This window comes from Pituophis catenifer, unplaced genomic scaffold, assembly GCF_029215685.1.
Source record: "Pituophis catenifer annectens isolate HBS135680 unplaced genomic scaffold, rPitCat1.0.hap2 SCAF_2, whole genome shotgun sequence".
Lineage (NCBI taxonomy): Eukaryota > Metazoa > Chordata > Lepidosauria > Squamata > Colubridae > Pituophis > Pituophis catenifer.
In genome coordinates, this window is record NW_027256882.1 from 139053014 (window position 1) to 139069324 (window position 16311).

At 44.6% G+C, this 16311-nt stretch overlaps 1 protein-coding gene across 2 annotated transcripts in view; it reads left to right on the forward strand.

Annotated features, from left to right (window-relative positions):
- Nucleotides 1-16311, forward strand: part of RPTOR (regulatory associated protein of MTOR complex 1) — a 423325-nt gene that overhangs the window by 34572 nt on the left and 372442 nt on the right. The window lies entirely within an intron of this gene.

The window sequence follows — 16311 nt, forward strand, 5'->3', positions numbered from 1 at the left end:
GGTTTATTTTTAACTTTCTGAAATGCAAATCTCATAAAAATAGTTTATTGTCATTCTTAAAGAGATTTGTCCTCGGGCCTAGGTGAATATCCACAAGAATAACATTATATCACACACACACATATGCACACACAAACACACACCCAATTCCTAAACAACTCTGTGCCCCCCCCTTTTGAAACATGAAAAATACAACAGACCAGAAAAGGAAAATGCAAAAAGAAATAAAGCATAACAAAATAAAACAAAGAGGAATTAGATCCATAGTCATCTTGTCTCAAAGGCCTGGGAAAACAACCTTCAATAATTTCCTGAACAACATAAGAATGGCACAGATTTTTGGTGGTGGTGAGGGGGAATCATTGCAGCGAGTAGGAATTACAGTAGAGTAGGCTTCTGGATTCCACTAGATGGCATTCTTTAATTGACAGGATCTGGAGTGCAACTACCATGTTGAACTGAATTGAATAGTAGAGGCACTGGGAATGCCCCCCCAGATAGGGCACGTGCCCTGAAGGGCTTTAACAGTGATAATAAGCACCTTGAATTGCACCTGTCATGTGGCAATCAGAGTCATGCTTACATAACATGGTGCTCTGTCACTGTCCATGCCACTGCATTCTGGATCTGCTGTAGCTTTCAGTTGGTCTTCAAGGGCAGCCCCGTGTAGAGTACATTGCAATAATCCAATCATGAGTTGACCAGGTAGATGTGATCATTTGAGGTAGTTTCCGGTCCAAGCAAGGACACAACTGGAGCATTACATGTACCGGTGAAAAGACCCTCTAGGGAACAACTTCCACTTGCTTTACAAGCAGAAGGTGAATGTCCAAATTGGAACGTCTCTGGAATCATGCCGATGAAACAAACTAAATCCCTGAATCTTCTCATGATTGAGTCAGACTTTGTTTCTCCCATCCAGGTCTGTATGTCCTCCAGGCACTGGGTCAATACTTTAGCAGTGTCCCTTGTTCAACTTGGGCTTGCAATGTATAATTGGGTAACAACAATACACTAAATTGGCTGCTGACCTCATTCAGCAGTTTCATGTACATGTTAAACAAAAGGGGAGAAATTATTGAACTCTACAATACCCCACTAATGAGAGGCCATGGGTGTGATCTCATCCCACCTGTCAACACCAATTTTAAATTGGCCACAGAGAAAAGAAGAGAAAACATAAAATAATGCATTCCACCCAAACCTGAAGCTGGTCCAAAAGGATACTATTTTTTTTTTTAAATTTGATTTATATGCCGCCCTTCTCCGGAGACTCAGGGCAGCTTACAATGCGTTACTATGGTAGACAGTATTAAAAGCTGCTAAGAAATCAAGAATCAAATGAGAGGTGGGTACACCACTTCTATCTGGGCTTTGCTACAAGCCAAATAATCTGCTTCCTCCAGACTCCACTGGAACTGAAGGCCAACCACCCTCTTCAACCAATGAAGGTTGGGAATTGGATGATAATTGTCCGGGACCTTTTGGTTGTATAATGTCTCCTGAGGAAGGGATGCATCATAGCTTCTTTCTATTGTGAAGGAAATGCTGAAAATTTGGCCATAGGTTCATTAGCAGTAGCAATAGCACTTAGACTTATATACCACTTCACAGTGCTTTACAGGCCTCTTTAAGTAGTTTACAAAGTCAGCATATTGCCCCCAACAATCTGGGTCTGAATTTTATCAACCTCGGAAGGATGGAAGGCTGAGTCAATCTTGAGCGGCTCAGAATTGAACTCCTGGAGTGAGTAGTGAGTTAGCCCTGCAGTACTGCACTCTAAGCACTGCTTCAACACGGCTCTTTAGAAATGTAAACTAGATACCAATCAATTTTTTTGGCTGTTTTGAAAGTCCTTATTCTGTCTTTATTTAATAATATTTCTTGAATATTTATTCAACATTCATTTTATTGTGCATTATCCAGAATATAATCATATAAAATACACAGAAATGTTTTATTATTTCCTGGTTGTTTTTAATGTGCCTGAGTCTTTCTGACTACCTGGACTAGCTCCTGCAGTGCATTTTTGGAAGTGATTTGCCATTGCCTTCTTCTTAGAGCTGAGAGAGAGTGACTGGCCCAAGGTCACCTTGCTGGTTCCGTGCCTCAGGTTGGGATAGAATTCAGTCTCCCAGTTTATAAGTGCCTTAATTGCTGAACAAAACTTCCTTTCCCGGTTATGCTACTGTATTTTAAGTTAAACTGTGTGAGTTTGTATCTTATGATTTGGGTTTTATATCATGTAATAAAATACCTATAATTTTCCTTCAAGATTTTTAATTACAATAAAAAGGGCTGATTTAAAAATCCCCATCTCGGTTTATGTGTTGCCACTTTATATCTGATAGGATATAATCATTGCTGATTAGTATAGAATGTTGCATGTGATTTGAAAGTTAGAAAACATGCTGCATTTTGCCTTAGAAAACTAGCCTCAAACAACTCTAGTGAAAACCAAATCTGTTCTCTGGTAAGTTGAAATAACATGCTTTATACCAAGTTGAGTTTAGTTCCTTTAAATAATATCCTGGAGCTTGATATCTTTTCATTTTTTTCTTTGTCCTTTCTTACAAAAACCTTCAAAGCTTTAACAAGCTTTTTCTGCAAATCCAATATAGGAAAATTATTCAGATCAGTCTCTTGGTTTATTATTTGTATTTAATTATTTTTAATTATTAACATATCAGCTAATTTCTTTTGTACGTCCAGTGGAACATCTTTTTCAATGTCATTCTAATAGCTTGTCTTTTTAAAATCTACTTTCAAATCAATCTCAGTCTGTATCAGGTAAAACTTGTTCCTCTTCCATAATATCTTTTAAACACAGGCAAACACTCTTCAACTTTTGGGTCCTTTATTCAAAAATACTCTTCAACATGTTCAATATAAAAATGTTTTGCTTTATTCTGTATTTGTAAGCTAAATCTGAGTGTTCTTCTTTAATGGTAATCTTTAATTCCTTCTAGTTCTTTCTCCATTGTGGGTGGAGACAGCAGCCAGGCATGGGTTTCACTCGTCTGTTCAGATTGAGGGACTGAGTCTGTCATAGTTGTTAAATCCCACCCCTGTTGCTAGGGGCTTCCAGCTTTTGACTCAGTCCGTCAGTCTGGATAGACGTGTGGAACTGTTTCTCTGGTTTTTCTTGTCCTTTTCTTGTCCTTTCCTCCATTCTACTGATCTGAATTCCTGGATTTGACCTTGGACTGTTAATTGGATCTGCTCTTTCTGACTGCCTTGGATAATTACAGTAAGGACTGTTTTTTCTCAGCAGCCTGCATTAGCTGGCTGGCTGAGGGAATTTTGCTCAGCTCCCTGTTTGCTCCCATGTTTGGTTAGCCACGTTGACTGTTCCAGCATTCCAGGGCATTGTGGAGCTTCGCGCCCCCAGGGAAGGGCCCGAGCTCTTCTCTTTCATCGTTGTGGAGCTTTGCACTCCTGACAGCCGGATTATTTCATGCGGAGCTTCGCGCTCCCTGGGGATATTGTCAGGTGGCCATTTTGTTTGTGCTGTCATCGACGGCCCAATTTCTTTGATCTCTAGTTTTTAGCGGCCGGTGAATTTATTAACTTGCCCAGCTTGGCCATTGCCTTTAAACCTTTTCTCCCCCGGCTTATTGACGATAGGCTTGGAAACGTCGTGCTCCAGCCCTTTACTTCTGGCGGTTACAGCTGATTTGGAGGAGCTTCACTCTCCCATTTACAGCGCTGTTTAACGCCCGCCATTTTGTTTGCCGCCTGGCACTTGTCAGTGCGCTTGCGCTTTTCTCTGGCCTCCAGGCTTCGGCCTGTGCCAGTCTAACATTGAATCCCCTGGTACCCTCACCTGGGGATAGCACCTGGGCGATTGCGGCTGCATCACCACTGTCTGTGTTTAGTGGCTTGTTTGGAACAGCCCTTATATTGTCTGGGTCTTTGACCTCCCACTGACAGTAATTGAAGGCTTGTCTTTGACAGCCCTGGATCTGGACAGGCTTTTTGCCTCGTACGGCCTTGATTACTAATATTTGGCCCTTTTCAACAGCTCCGTTTGAAACGGCGACCATTTTCTTTGCTGCTTGAGTGCTGATAACCTCAGCAGCCATTTTGTTTATGTGCACCTGCTCATCAGACCCAATTACACAGCGTCCTTAGTGACCACCTCCTACCTGCCTTTGCTGCAGTTTGCTACTTACCACCTACCATGCCAAAAGCCTTGGCCAAGTCAAAGCATGGCCGGAAGGCCGGGTCCTCAGAGCAGTTAGATCCCACTCCAGGGGATCTTTCCTCCAAGACCACTCAGGGTGGTGAGCCTTCGGGCATGTGTTCCAGCAATAAGGTCAATGCTTCTCAAAACAAAACTAGCAAGCATTCCTCTGCCGTCTTGAGAGCTGAAAAACGCTGGGATAAGGTGCTACAGAAGCTTTGTGACAAAGCCAGTGTCATCGCCCCTTGACTTAGACACACAGGGCAGACATCGGCTCTCCTAACTTGGCGGTTACCGGTTCAAGGACTGCTCTGGTAACACCAAATCAGGTGTCCCTCCAAGATTGCCCACTAAATATTCTGTCTTCTGACTTGTGGGGGTCAGTGTTGGCTCCGGCTTCTGTGGTGGTCTCAGAGAGGATACAACCTACATCCACCTTGGGGCTTGCACCTTCTTCCTCTTCTGCTCCTGTCTGCCCTTCCACGGAAGCCGGCCCAGCCCGGGACCAGGTTCACAGTTGTTTGCTGCCAGAAAACATCAAGCACATGATTGCTGCTGCTGTTCAACAGTCGCTCTCAGCTCGACTCTTGCATCCCAGGAGGGATGCTTCCCTGCAATCTTTCGCATCTGTTTCCCCGGAGAGAGATTATCACGAAGACTCCCTTTCTATTGTAGGGTCGGATTCTCCCACCCCCCTCCTATGTGAGCCATCCATTGGCTGTTGGAGAGGTTGAGCCTCAGGAATCAGACTTATCAGAAGATGAGGGTCTTCCATCGGAGCAGCCCGCCTTTACTGGCCTCTTTCCTCAGGATATTTTCAAATCTCTGTTATTCAAGGTGGTTAATACGGCCCAACTCGGCTCTGGCCCTACTGAGTTGGTTCCTCCTTCTACTCAAGGGTCCCTGAACCCTTTGTTTGCAGAGCCTTCCAAGCCGGTGGATTCTGTTCCAACACCACCACTGTTCCTCGATGTGATCAAGAAGCAGTGGATCTCATCTGGATCGACTCCCGTTCCTTCATCAGCGGACCAGAAGAATTTTAACGTAGCGGCTGACCTGGCATCTCTTCTTCAGGTGCCAACTGTAGATGCTCCGGTTGCTGCTTTGCTTCCCAATGCTGCTATTCCCGGGAATCCGGATGAGGGCCTACATCCGGAAAAACACTGGTCAGACTACGTTCTGCAGTGGGCTCACCAGGGAGCAGCATGGGCCATCCGATCAGCAACCACCGCTTCCTTCTTCAACTGAACAAATTTACTATGGTTGTGTCAGTTACAAGAGAAGCTGTCACCTGACGACACTAGAGTGAAGCAGGATTTGAATTAAATCATTGCGGCTGTCCAGTTTTTGGCGGACGCTACACTCAACGCTGCCCGTTTTGCTGAGAAATCCCTGGCTTCCTTGGTGATGGCACGCCGTTTGGTCTGGCTCTGCCATTGGCAGGCAGATGCTAGGCACTTTGGCGTTTGACGTTTGTCCCCTTTACGGGGACTAAATTGTTTGGGGATCCGCTGGACTCTTTCCTTATTGAGACCAAGGATAAGCAGAAGGTTTTGCCTGCCACATATCGTAGGGGGGAATCCTGCTTTCTACCATATCCTCCTTGTCCCCAGTTTCGGGGATACAACGGGAGTGGTGCTTCTTCTTCTGCTTCATAGTGGCAAGGGACCTTCCACCCCAGGCAGCAGGGAGCCCAAGACAGGTCTTCTAGAGGTAGACCCTTTTTGAATAAACAGCCCTTTCGAGGGGGAGGGGGTCGTTCACTCTGACACCGTCGCTAGCTGCATTTCAGATCCTCCCATTGGTGGCAGATTGGCCCTCTTAGCCAACCTTTGGGAGAGAACTACATCTGATAGATGGGTCCAGGCTACTATAAGATCAGGATTGGCCATAGAATTCCTTTCCCCTCCCCCAATGTTTTTTGTGTGCTGTCCGCTTTCTCATAACAGCAATAGGCGAGTCCTTATGGATTCAGCAGTGCAGCATCTCCTCTCTATCAAGGCTATCCAAAAGGTGCCTGAGGATCAAGTGGGACAGGGTTTTTATTCCCATGTATTCCTTGTCCCAAAGTCATCGGGGGATGGGGGGGTGGAGACCCATTCTGGACCTTAAACGTTTGAACCGTTATGTGATATATCGCTGGTTCAAAATGCAATCTTTACGTTCCTTTTTAGACGGCATTAGGAGGGGTGATCTCATCTCCTCTATTGACCTCACTGAGGCCTATCTTCATATTCCTATCCTTCCCTCTCATAGGAAGTTTCTTAGGTTCTGTTATGCGGGGGCCCATTATCAATATATGGCATTGCCCTTTGGGCTTTCTTCTGCTCCCCATTGTTTCACCAAGGTTTTAGCGGCCTTGGCTGCTTCCCTCAGGGTTAGATCTATTCGTCTCCAGTGTTATCTGGATGACATTTTAATTTTGTCTACTTCTACTCAGCAGGCCCACAGGGATCTCCAGTTAACCCTTCAGATCCTTGCTTCCCATGGATTCGCCATTAATGTGGAGATGACTCATCCCAGTCCTTCAACCCATCTCCTCCATTTGGGAGCGGTGATTGACTTGGTTGAGGGCAGAGTTTATTTATCCGAGGAGCGTCAGGATAGCCTAGTAGCCCTTGTGTCCAGGGTGGAGGGGTGCAGGAAAGCGTCCCCTTTCTTACTTTCACAGTTCCTGGGCAAAATGATTTCGGCTATTTCCATCGTTCCCTGGGCTTGATTACATTCAAGAGACCTCCAATGGTTCCTTTTACCATTTCAGAAGGCGGGCAGAGGCACATCATCAGTCAAGGTTCCTGTCCCCAAGGAGATACTCATATCCCTCAGATGGTGGCGGTCTCCAGCCATTGCCAAGGATTGCCAGTTCTATGAACCTCAGTGGCTGGTGTTAACAACGGATGCCAGTCTCTTCGGCTGGGGGGCACATTGTCAGTTGCAGGTAGTGCAGGGCAGGTGGACTACCAGCGAGAGCCATCGGAACATCAATTGGCTGGAATTGAGGGCAGTATATCTGGCTCTCTGTGCCTTCCAAGGTCTTCTTGCAGGCACACATGTCTTGGTGTTAACGGACAATGTTGCGGCAAAAGCGCACATAAATCGGCAAGCCGGCACAGGTCCAAGTCCCTTATGCTGGAGGCCAAGAGATTGGGGTTTTGGGCGGAGCATCACCTTTGCTCCTTGAAGGCAGAGCACATCTCCGGGGTGTCCAATGTGCAGGCGGACTGGTTGAGTTGACAGGATATCGACTACACGGAGTGGCTCCTGCATCCGATGATTTTCAGGGACCTAACGGCCCGGTTTGGCACCCTGGAAGTCGACTTGTTCGCGACCCACCTGAACACACAACTTCTTCGTTTTTACTCATGGTTCCCGACACCTCATGCGGAAGCTGTTGATGTGCTTTGTTCCCAGTGGCCGCCAGCCCTTCTCTATGCCTTTCCGCCTATACCTCTCATCCCCAGGGTGATACACAAACTTCTGCAGGAACAAGTGGAGGTCATTCTTCTGGCCCCTCACTGGCCAGGGAGGCCTTGGTTTGCAGATCCCACTTCATTGTCTGTGGCCCCACCCTGGAGGATTCCCCAGGGCGTTGCCTCTGTCAGCCAGGGGGCAGTGGTTCACCCGGACCCTCAGTGGCTCCAACTGACAGCCTGGCGCTTGAGCGGTGCACCCTGAGTAGAGACAATATCCCCTCCGAGGTTATCTGAACCATTCAAGCGTCACGGAGGCTGTCCACGGACCACATTTATTCGGCTACTTAGCGGGCTTTTTGTGATTGGTGTGACCGTGAGGGGGTTTCGGCACTTCAAGCCTCAATTGTCCATGTCCTTGTTTTTCTCCAGGACGGGCTCAACAACGGCCTTTTGCCAATATACTTCGGAGAAAGGTGGTGGCTCTCTCAATGGTCCTGACTTGTGGGTCCCTTCCTTCTTTGTCCCAACACCCTCTTATACATAGATTCCTGCGGGGAGCCACTAACTTATGTCCCCCTGTGGTACACAAGTACCCCACCTGGGACCTGTCTATTGTGCTGAATTCCCTTACGGGTCCCCCATACGAGCCGTTATGGACAGCTAGCCTCCAACTAATATCATGTAAAGTCGCCTTTTTGGTGGCTATCACTTCTGCAAGACGAATCTCAGAAATTGCCACACTGTCTATGCGCAGTTACCTCTGCGTGTTCCACTCTGATTGAGTGGTTCTTCGTCTTGATCCTACCTTTGTCCCTAAGAGCAATATGCCATTTCATCGTATGCAGGAACTCATCCTTCCTGACTTCTGCCCTCACCCGGCACACCCCCTAGAATGGTGATGGCATACGTTGGATGTCCGGAGGGCTCTCTGGGTATACCTTAAGAGAACTGTTGACTTCCGCAGGACGGAGTCTTTGTGTCATTTCTCCCAGTCTCTTTAGGTGGCAGGGTGACTTCCTCGACCATAGGACGGTGGATATGGCAGATGATCACTAAGGTGTATGAACTGCGTTCTTTACTCAGACCTGCTAACCTGACAGCACATTCTACCCTCAGTGCGGCTACATCGAAGGCTTGGGCCATGCAAGTGTCTTTGCTGGAGATCTGCAGGGCGGCGACTTGGATTTCCCCTTCCCCCTTTATTCAGCACTACAAGTTGGACAAATTCGCTTCAGCTGAGGCTGTGTTTGGACGTAGAGTGCTGCAAAGGGTTCATACTGAGGGGAGTCTTTGGACCAGACTGGTCCCGCCCATACCTAGAAACAGTGAACTTTGGTATGTCCCATGCCTGGCTGCTGTCTCCACCCACAATGGAGAAGGGGCGTTGGTCCTACCTGAGACGCACCTTCTCGTTGGGTGGAGACAGCAGTCAGCCCCACCCTTTGTCAGTCTGGTCCTTTCTTACTAATCATTGTCTTTTCTCCCACACATCGAGTCTGTTTCTTCATCGTTGCCAAAAGCTGGAAGCCCCTAGCAACAGGGGCGGGACTTAACAACTATGACAGACTCAGTCCTTCAATCTGAACAGACGAGTGAAACCCATGCCTGGCTGCTGTCTCCACCCAACGAGAAGGAGGACCAACGCCCCTTCTAGTGTTCAGTTTTTAAAGGCTTATCTTATTATGTTTTTTAAAATAATTCAGAACAAAAACATTTTAGTTCATGAGAAGGATTCTTTATAATTAATTCCAAGATCTTATTTCAAATTTATCTGTACCCTTAGTCCATTTGTAACTTTCTAAAATGAAAGTTTTGCTGTTTATTCCATTATTTTTAACTCTGTAAACTTGAACAGTTAGTCCTTGACTTATGATCGTAATTGATTCTGGAATTATGGACATAAGTCATGCTGATTGTTAAGTGGGTTGCCATGTGACTATGTCCAATGTTTTTGTGGGGGTAATTAAGTGAATCACCATGGTCATTAACAGGCAATCATTAAGCAAATCCATTGTCCACAATGGAAGGTTTTTTTTTACTGGAAACCAGAAGTAAATGCTGGTTTCCAGCAAAAAAAAGGGTCATAAAACGGTCATGGCAAATAGACATAAAAGCAAGCTGGTAGCCCAGTACCACACAGGGGGTACTGTATCATAAGTGGCCCTGGGGAGGTCCGTTGTAACTTCAGATGGTTGCTAATCAATTGTATTTCGAGGACTACCTGTATTTAAGATTTCTCTTTCTATAGATTCAAGGAAACTCATCCCATTGTTGTAAAATGTTTCAATCTAAAAGTTCCTAACAGCTGAAAAGCAGCTAACAATCAGTTTCTGAAAGTGATTAGTAAAAGAAATATGCAAACCCAGTGCCCTTTTAAAGGTGCTGACCCTGCTTTTAGCAAAATGGCTGTTGAGTATTCCCTTGTCTGAAGTACTTGTGGACAAGCATAAATCCTCTTCCTGTCCAGAGAGGAATTGTCAAAGAACCAGTCTACTTAGTAGCTCTTCATACTGCCATAGTTGTCAGTTCTGTTTTTAGCGGAGCTTTTTTTCTGTCCTCCATTTCTTTCCTGGAAGTTTCTTACAGTGGCTGATAAATAAAATATGCTTAATAAATCCATCAGTAATGTTTTAATAGCATTAAACCAGTTTGCAGTAGTGGTTAAGGTGCAGGCCTAGAAACCAGGAGACTGAGTTCTAGTCCTGCTTTAGGCATGAAAGTCACCTGGGTGACTTGGGCCAGTCACTCTCAGCCCAACCTATCTCATAGGGTTGTTGTTGTGGGGAAAATAGGAGGAGGAAGGAGTATTAGATAATCTTGCTGCCTTCAGTTACTCATAAAGTAATAAAGGTGGGATAAAAAATTCTAATTAATAAAATTTCTTTCTTAGGCCTCAAAATATGGTTTGTGAAAACTACTCGAGGCTAAAAAGAAGAATGTGACTTTGGTCAGTTAATCTTATCAGATGGGGGGGAAGTCTCATCACTTTCTAAATGCTATTATATCATTCAAAGTTCATTTATTTCATTGTATTTTTCAGTATGACTAATATTGCTTAGAGAAATGTTTTGTGCTTCATTGGCTTTAATAAGATAAAGTATTTTAACAGTCGAACAAAATTCTACATCAAGTCAATACAGTATTTTAATAAATACAAGTTTAAAAAGTACAGCAGTACAGAGGCTTTCCTGTTGGCATTATCTGGATATCTTTGTCTTAGTAGTCTTGTTTGTTTGTTTGTTTGTTTGTTTGTTTGTTTGTTTGTTTATAAAAATTTGCTTTATTTTCTTAGCCCATAAAGTTACTGCAACATCAAGTTTAATGCAGTTGCTAAGAGGACTTTGGATTTAAAGGATTTTAAAAAAAACTTTGGCATTTACTGCAAAGATGTTAACAATGGCTTATAATTTTATTCAGCTTTGTGGCAGTAACTGTAGATTTCTACTTGCTATTAAGAGCTCAGTCTAAATCCGACAAACACATTTTTTAAAATAACAGTGGAGTAACTCCAGTGGTTGGAGAATTTTAATAACCTTCATTTTAAGTTTGTAGAAATCAGTGCTCTAAGATGCAGTTGCAATGACTCTTGTTTTTCTCCTTGACTTAGCATGTCGATCACCTCTTCCTAGAGTTTTATATTGCGATATTTCTCAATCTGTACTTGTTTGCTCAGTGTGCCCGTAGGTAGCAGATAACCAGCTCAATAATGTTGCTGTGCACAATTTTTCATTGTCCAAGAGGATTTGAACATGTTTTGCACCAGCTGGCTGCTGTTTGCTAGCCAAACAAAAGAATGCTAGAAAAATGTCAAGATTCCTTCTGTAGTCATTTTGCTGTGAAAAGTAGAAGAGACAATAGTTTGAGTGTCCATCACATCTGCAGTCCAAAAGCAAATGGCAGGAGGAGCAGTAAGATATGATGTTACTTCATTCCATGCTGTCTGTGTGCCAGGATTTTCATCATGTAACATAAGAAGAGAAAGAAAGGCAGGGATTTTGCAACAAAGGTATGCTGGTGTTGGAGGCCCACCCCCATTTTTTTTTTTACTGGTACTATGTGCGATGTTTATTTTAGATAACATTTTAATAACTGTGGTAGAAAAAAACCCATAAGAATACTTTGGAGAAACATTGGCATGTTTAGGGCTTCCTCCTTCACCATTGAGGCTTTCTTTCTGCAGTGGTGGGTTCCTCCTGGTTTGGCCCGGTTCCGCCGAGCCGGTAGCGGTGACGATGTGTTTCATGGGTCTCGTGGGTGCCCCCCCCCACATTATTCTTACCTTTTATTTGGCCCCACTCCCAATCTATTGCTGCCTCCTGAGTCCCAGCTGATGGCTAGAGGGAAAAAAACAGTTTAAACTCTTGCCGTGGGGCTTCAAAGGGCCGCCCTACAGCTGATCAGTGTTAAAAGAAAATAAATGAGGAGACTAATGCTTGCAAAAATACATGAGTAGACCAGTGCCTGCAAAAATACATGAGTAGATCAGTGCCTGCAAAAATAAATGGGTAGATCGGTACAGCTCTGCAAGCAGTTAAAAGCCTGGTAGACCAGTACCTCTGCTAAATCCTGGATAGCTCTGCAGACAAGGCACTGTAATTTAACACCAGCTGTCTGCAATTAAAGTAAATTCGAATCTTGCCAGGCTCAAGGCTGACTCAGCCTTCCATCCTTTCTAAGGTAGGTAAATTGAGGACCCAGTTTGTGGGGGCAATAAGCTGACTTTGTATAAAATATACAAAAGTATGAAGGCTATTGTTTAACGCACTGTAAGCCGCCCTGAGTCTCCGGAGAAGGGCGGCATATAAATCAAATTTAAAAAAACCCCAAACACCTAAATATTTGTCACATGACCATCAAGCCACGCCCACAAAATAAGCCACGCCCACAGAACCGGTAGTAAAAAATGTTAGAACCCACCCCTGGAAGGCTGTCTCGTGTGATGTTGGGAATCTCCTCTTACATTTTTTTTGCTCTGTGTCTGTGTGTACGTGTGCTTCCATGTGTTGTATATGCAGAAACAAGACAGGTATGGATTACATTTTAATCTCTTTGTTTCTCTAATATGTCCCAGACAGTATGAAACAAGCGTTAATCTTGGAGCTGACAGGATTATTTTTTCTTCCATTGAAGCCACTGAAGTGAAAGGGAAATAAATAAAATATAAATTCTCAGCAAAAAGATAAAAAAAGACACTCCTTGACTGCCATTTTGAATGTCCCAGCTTGATAGGACTTAGAGAAATAGTGGCTTCTCTTTGCATTGTCTACTCCCTGCCAGTGGATTCCTGCACTGTGTTCTTGCTCTCTATTTGACTTGCTCTCTAAGGACTTGCTCTCCTTAAATCTACCCTTTCTGGAATTAAAATTAAAATATATAGTTATGTCCTAATGAGGAGATACAGTATACAGTTCTGTTTCCTCTACACAGGCTGCCAAGCAGTAGTGTGTCTCCTGATTTCCCTCTAGGCAATAGCCACTGTTACTATATTTCCTTTACTTTTTATAGAAAAAAAAAGTCCCGTCTTTTATTTGGGGTTGCTTTATGGCCATACGTTAAATGTCATAATAATAGGGTAGAAAATGTCATTGAGAAGGATGTATGCCCTCCAGCATTCTGAGCCAAAAAGTTGTTTAATGGTATTAGAAATGTGTTGAATACCAATGTAATTCAATAGAAATCTTTCTTTTTATACAGCGTGTAATGGAAGCTGTGAATCAGTCTTAAGGCAAGCAACACAGAAAGGTTTTCCAGAGGTTTTTAGAAATGGGCTGACTGTAAAGCAAAGGTAGACTTGGCTCTTGTCCTTTCAATGGAATTAGAATTCCACAGTGCATCAAAAGTCATTCAGACGTACAGTCATAGACACAGAAGTGACAGCAAATCTCCATCCTGCCTAGGAATCTTATCTGTCAGGTATATAATAGTCGTGTGTAAAAAAAAGTCTTTCTTTTTCATGCAAGGAGAACTAGAATAAATGTAGTGCATTTTTCCTTTACTACAATAGAATAAATACTAAAATTTACACTAAAATGTGGAAGAAAACCTATTAGTGATGAGCATCTATTCAAAATTAGCCATTTTACTACACTTTGGAGAATATTGTAATTGGGTTTCCATTGTCAATAAAAAGATCCATCACAATCCCGACCTTTTTATTTGCTTTCTTCCTCCTCCTCCTTCATCAATGATGCATTGTTGCAACTTTTGAACTCTTAACAGAATATATTCTTGCTATGGTTAGGGTTGCAAAAATAAAGCCATTAGTCAGAAAACATTTATTTATTAACACATCATTTGTCTGTTTCCATGCCAATACGTTTTAATTTAAATATAGTAATAGATTCAGTTATGCTGTGTATTTACTAGTGGTCAGTCCATACAGTGTATTTTAAAAGAATATTCTATGCATATGTGAACTGCCAATTTCTATAAATAGAAACTGTATCCTCCCTCTAAAACATCAGTAGGTTATTCTAACTAACTCTAACTCTCTGTATCCCAAAGGTGTTTTTTAAAAGGCAACTGGACTTTCTATTTTTTTCTTTGAAGATGATTTGCTTCTCATCCAAGAACCTTCTTCAGCTCTTCAACAATTTTCTATACACATATGTATATTTATCTCTTAGACCTGTGCAGTATTTTAGATTTAAAGGAAAAAAATATGCTGTGGAATGCATATGGGTTCTTATAATACTTATTAGCAACTCCTTATATCAAAAACGTTCTTTTCTCAGAATTGTATTGCCTTTTGAATCTGAAGCGCTGCACAGCATTGTTGTTCAACAACAATTTTGTGTCTACTGTGTTTCCCTGAAAATAAGACCAGGTCTTATTTTCTTTTGACCCCCCAAAAATGGGCTAGGGCTTCTTTTTTGGGGGGGTCTCATTTCCCCCCATGTACCGTATGAGTTGGGAGGGCGACCGACCCCTCGTGCCAGCTTCCCGAAGGGTTGCAGCAGGCCATCCCACCATTCACAAAACAACTGATTTGCAGGTTCCGCTCAGGCTTCCGCCTCCAGAAAGCGTAGCTGCTTTTGCAGCTGATTGTAGCCGCAAAAGAAGACGGAGGCCAAGCGACACACCCCACACACCTTGCGCCGTGTTGTAACCGTGACTGTCACAGCAGGCAATTCCATCCACGGAACAGCTGCCTTGTGGGTGCTGCTCCGGCCGCTGCCTCCAGCAAGCACGGCCGCTTTTGCCGTCTATTGCGGCCACAAAAGCAGCAGGAGGCCAAGCGATGCGCCCCACACACCTTCCACTGGCCTTCCAAAGGGTACTGTAGCAGCAGCTATCCACAATTTTTTTATTGTTATTTCATCCCGACCCCGGCCCAGTACAGTGTTAAAAGTTAACATTCAGAAATGTTACCTGTGGAGGTCTCCTTGTGCAACTCTTTGCCGCTGCAGCTTCGGAGCAAACCTCTATCTAGCCTGCATTGGACTGCAAGACTGGAGGCTCCGAAGCCATGGAGGGAGTGTTTTTGGATATGCGTCCTTTCTGAAAGAACGATCTGGGGTGGGGGGAGATTTTCCTGAACATCGTCCTTTCCTCTGTAGCTACAGTAACATTTCAGAAATGTTAACTTTTAACATTGCACTGGGCCATGACAAAGTAATGGTAAAAAAATTGTGGATAGCTGCTGCTACAGTACCCTTTGGAAGGCCAGCGTAGGGTGCGTCTCCTGCTGCAGAAGTGGCTGTGCTCGAGGAGCACTTTTGGGCCCCTTACCCTCAGCCCCCTTTCGGCTCTCCAAGGGTCTCTCCCAGAACCAAGCTCTGATGGAGCTCAACCAGAGAATTGGCCCACATGCTTTCAGTAGCAAAGTTGAGACTGAGAGGAGCCAGGGCAGGAGGAAAGTCCAGTGCTGCCCCAGAGCTCTTCTTTCCTCTGAAATGGAGCCTTGGGAGGGGGAAACGGCAGCCCCAGGCAGAATGGTTATGTCGGTATGTGTATAAAAAGCACAAAGCGAGGGAGCCAGCAGCCGCAGATTAAGGAGCTTTGTGAAACATCATGCCTACCTATTTTGTCGAGCCTTCAGCGTTGCAATCCTGGGATACGCTGAAGGCTTGATGGAGGGGGAGCCTTATGGTACAAGCAAAGCGCAGCCTGTTCCTTTCAAGCAATCAAATGTCTCTGTGTGTGAAAGAGACACAGAGAGAAAGAGAAATGATGGAGGCGAGAAACAAGAATTACAGGCAATGCTGTTTGAAAGGGTTTCCTCTCCACTGTTCACACACACACACACACACACACACACACACACACACACACACACCCATACACAGACATTTGTTGAGAAATGGCTGAGGGCAGGCAACCAAGTAAGGGGACTGACCCTCCCGCACCTCCAGCTTGGCACCTGCTCAAGGTGGCGCTCCAAGGCCTGGCACCTTCATGGGCGACCCCCACCCGGCCAATGCGACAAATGGGCTTCTTCGTAGTGTCTTCTCTCCCACGTGAAGCAGTGGCCAGTGCAGGCTCCGTCTGCGCAGTCATGAAGTGGGATCAGCATGGCCAGTTCTTGCCTGCAGCGTTGGCAGCCAGGATCGGGTCAGAGCCGCTGTCAGCCGAGATCAGCAGGCCATACTCAGCTGGAGGTGCCATGCACGTGCAGTTGCCACCCTGGAGGAGAAGATTGTGCCGGAGCCCAAATGCTGAGCCTTGCCAACCTTGGACAACAGGGATCTTGCAGGCATACTGGCCACGTAA